Here is a 4,612-nt window from a genome sequence, read left to right as displayed (position 1 = left end):
CCACAAGTGCCCTCCTCTGTGCCCATCCCCCCGTCTCCCCCCACACCCATCAATCCTCAGTTTGTTCTCAGCATTCAAGAGTCTCTCATGGTTTGCCTCCCTCCCTCTCCCCCCCATTTAACCCCTTCTTCTCACCCATGGTCCTCTGTTAAGTTCCTCCTAACCCTCCTATATGTGCAAACATATGATATTAAGGGTCCAACTCTTGATTGCAGCTCGGATCCTGATCTCAGTTCGTAGGATCCAGCCCCATGGAGGCTGGCTCTGTGCTGACAGTGCAGAGCCTAATAGGGATACACTGTCTCCTTCTCTCTCTGTCCCTCCCCAACTTGCTTGCTCGCTCGCTCTCTCTCAAAATAAATAAATAAACTTAAAAAAAAACACACACACAACAGGGTGCTATGTAATAAAAAGAGGAATAAGAACCAATGTTCATAGCAGCACTCTCAACAATAGCCAAAACATGGAAAGAGCCTAAGTGTCCATCAATGGACGAATGGATCAAGAAGATGTGGTTTATCTATACCATGGAATACTACATGGCAATGAGAAACAATGAAATCTGGCCATGTGTAGCAACATGGATGGACCTTGAGGGTGTTATGCTGAGCGAACTAAGTCAGGCAGAGAAGGACAAATATCATATGTTTGCACGTATAGGAGGATTAGGAGGAACTTGACGGAGGAACAAGGGGGAGAAGAAGGGGGGAAATGGTGGGGGAAAGGGAGAGAGGCAAACCATGAGAGACTCTTGAATGCTGACAAAAACTGAGGACTGATGGATGTGGGGGGAGGGGGGATGGGCATGGAGGAGGGCACTTGTGGGGATGAGCACTGAGTGTTATGCGGAAACTAATTTGAAAATAAACTATTAGAAAAAAAAATAAACCAAAAAAAAAAAAAAGAGGAATAAGAAAAAAAACTATCTTGGAAATTAAAGTTGAGGACATAGAAGTTAGACAAAAGATTTAAAGAAATAAAGTAACCATTACAATGATAATAGTTTTTACAATGTGTTAGGCACTGTTCTGAGCACTTTATATCTATTAATTCATTTTCTCTTCAAAAGTAATGGTAAGGTAGACAATATTAATTTCTCACATGAAGAAAACGAATGACAGAGAGGATAGGTGACTTGTCCAAGGCCAAACCTAGTAAATAGTGAAGCTAGATTTAGAACAAAGGCAATATAGGGGCGCCTGGGTGGCTCAGTCGGTTAAGCATCCGTCTTTGGCTCAGGTCATGATCTTGCGGTTTGTGGGTTCGAGCCTAGCATTGGGCTCTGTGGTGACAGCCATCTCAGAGTCTGGAGCCTGTTTCAGATTCTNTCAGGTCATGATCTTGCGGTTTGTGGGTTCGAGCCTAGCATTGGGCTCTGGTGTGACAGCCATCTCAGAGTCTGGAGCCTGTTTCAGATTCTGTATCTCCCTCTCTCTCTGACCCTCCCCTTCCCACACTGTCTCTCTCTCTCAGAAATAAATAAAACATTAAAAAAATTTTAGAACTTAGGCAGAAATATATATTTAGAAATATAGCTCGAATGCTTATATAACCACTACACTGCCTCCTTAGAGAAAAGGAAAGAAAAAAGAGAAAAGTATATAAAGATTATAGGATCAATCCANAAGATGACTCTAGTAATATTTCCCACAACTGAAGGACAGAGTTGCTGATTAAATGGGCTTAACATCTCTCTCCCCACCTCACCCCCACCCCATAAATGAAAAGTGGCCAAGGGGCACCTGGGTGGCTCAGTCGGTTAAGCATCCAACTTCAGCTCAGGTCATGATCTCACGGTTCGTGGGTTCGAGCCCCAGGTCAGGCTCTCTGCTGACTGCCAGCTCAGAGCCTGGAGCCTGTTTCAGATTCTGTATCTCCCTCTCTGACCCTCCCCTGCTCATGCTGTCTCTCTCTCTCTCTCTCTCAGAAATAAATAAAAAATTAAAAAAAAAAAAGAGGCCAAGATCAGGACACATCTTCACTAAAATTCAGCGCACTGTGAATAAAGAGAGGATCCTAAAATTTAGAAAATAAGGCAAGTCACATACAAGGAAGTAGAAAATTAGAATTACACTGGACCTTCCAACTACCACAGTATGAACTTAAAGATTTTGGAGCAATGTCATCACATGCGGAAGATGATTTTTCACTTATAATTCTATACCCAGGAAAATCTATCAATCAAGTATGAATGTAGAATGAAGATTGTTTCAAACAATTAAGGTCTCAAAAAACTTACCTCTGCTGTAACCTACCTCAAGCAAAATGTACTCCACCCAAACATTGGAACGAATACAATAACAAGAAAATGATGTGGAAAATTATATTAAGAAAGATACTCTTTTGAAGAGCTAAAAGACGTGAGTTTACAAAATGAAAAAACCTTGCAAATAGAGATAAGCACATACTGATATAACACAAAATTATGACATAATGTCCTTTGGAGATGCAAAGCCAAAAACACAGGATTTATTTCAAAGACTATGTTAGGAGAAATTAGACTTCCAAAGTCCAATACCATCCTGAGATTCATTGAACACATTAATGCTAAATTCATAACCTCCCTTTAACTATCGAATCTTGCTACAATTCTGTGTGATGTTCACATCCATTCTAGATGACACATATCACATCTGAGCACCACAGTTCATTGCCCATCCTTTAATCTCCATGACCTTCACTTATATTCTGCTTCAAATACCTAAATCCACCCCCCTGGACTTTACTGTTGTTTGAAACTACTACAGCTTTGAAAATTTTAACTCCGCCATCCCACTTGCTAACCACCATTACACACAAGCATCTTAACTTCTCTATGACACTTTATTAACCCCTTTGGCCTTACAAACTAGATGTTTCTTTCTTCCTTTCACAAACTAGGCCATGTTGTCAATTGCATTAAGTTAATAAATTAGTATTTCATAAGCTCCATCAAGTCTCTTGTCTTCTTAGGCTTCTTTCCCACAAAACCACTGATCTTGGATAAATCCTAAAATGTGACTTATTCACACTTACACATGCATGACTGACAGATACTGCAGAAAATAATTGAACTGTGTGGTTTCAAATATCATGTGATTCTGTGCATGGCTTCCAACCTAAGTTACTTAGCCCCTGATCAACTCCAGTGATGGCCAAAGTCTCAAATATCAATGGTCGTTTCTGAACTTCTGTTTTCCTGGACCTATTACCATCATTTGACACTGTTTGTTCCTCCTCCTCAAAACACTCTCCTCAGTATCCACTCCTGAGACACCTCCTTCTTTATTGCCCAGTAATTTTATTCTCCTTTGATATTTCTTCCCCTTCCAGACTCCTAAAGGCAAAGAGCTAAAGCTCAGTCCTTTATATTCTTCTCTTTTGTATTCAAAAATGCTACTTAAGTGAACTCATCCAATTCTACAGCTATAAATAACAGCTGTAGGTTTGTCACCTTCAAGTTTATATTTCCACCCTGACCTTTCTAAAGGTTAAGATATTCTTGACCTGAAATCAAGATACATATATGAAGTCACCTCCTTGATATTTGTATCTCAAACTGAACATGATTTCCACCTTTTGCCAACCTGCTCTTACTATATACCACCTGGACTCAATATGTGGCCATTACATTTTTGTAGTTGCTGAGACCAAAATTTCTTAGTGTTATCCTTTTTTTTTATGTTTGTTTATTTTTAAGAGAGACAGAGCATGAGCAGGGTAGGGGCAGTGAGAGAGGGAGGCACAGAATCTGAAGCAGGCGCCAGGCTCTGAGCTGTCAACCCAGAGTCCCACGTGGGGTTCGAACTCACAAACCATGAGATCATGACCTGAGCTGAAGTCAGACACTTAACCAACTGAGCCACCCAGGCGCCTCTGTTAGCATTATCCTTGACTGCCCCCTTTATCTCATATACCATATCCACCCCTTCAGCATATCCTGTCAGAAATTGCTTCAAATATATTCAGAATCTGATTACTTCTCATTACCTCTACTGCTACAACCCTGGTACAAGTCACCATCATCTACCACTTGATTTAATTACTTCAACTACTTTAAATATGCTCTTCCTGATTTTAATCTTTCCCTCATGGACTATTTTACATAAAGTAGACAGAATGATCCCTTAAGAAAATACCCTATCACTTCTCTGTTCAAATCTCACCATGACTTCATGTCTCAGAGTAGTTGACAAAGCATTATACAATCTGAAACCTGGCTACTTCTTTGTTCTCACTCATTCTGCTTCAACCACATTGGTTACATCCTGTTCCTCAAACATAACAAGCAGATCCTCCTCTCAGCAATTTGCTCTAACTTGTGCCTGCAATGACTCTCCGAACCTCCCCTATATACCACCACCTCTACATGGAAACACGATCTGATCTCTCATATCCCTTAAACCTTGCTAAAATGCTACTTTATTAGAAACAATTTCCAGGGCCCACTCGTTATAAAATAGCATCCCTATCTCTCTTTATCTCATTATCTTGATTTTCCTCTATGAAACTATTCATTGTCTGACAATTTTATTTATTTTTTTACTTTAGGAAGAGAGAGAGCACAAGTCAGGGAGAGAGGCAGGGGGAGAGAGAGAGAGAGGGAGGGAGAGAGAGAGAGAGAGAGAGAGAG

The sequence above is a fragment of the Crocuta crocuta genome, unplaced genomic scaffold, assembly GCF_008692635.1.
Source record: "Crocuta crocuta isolate KB4526 unplaced genomic scaffold, BGI_CrCroc_1.0 scaffold1310, whole genome shotgun sequence".
NCBI lineage: Eukaryota > Metazoa > Chordata > Mammalia > Carnivora > Hyaenidae > Crocuta > Crocuta crocuta.
This window is presented reverse-complemented; position numbering follows the sequence as displayed.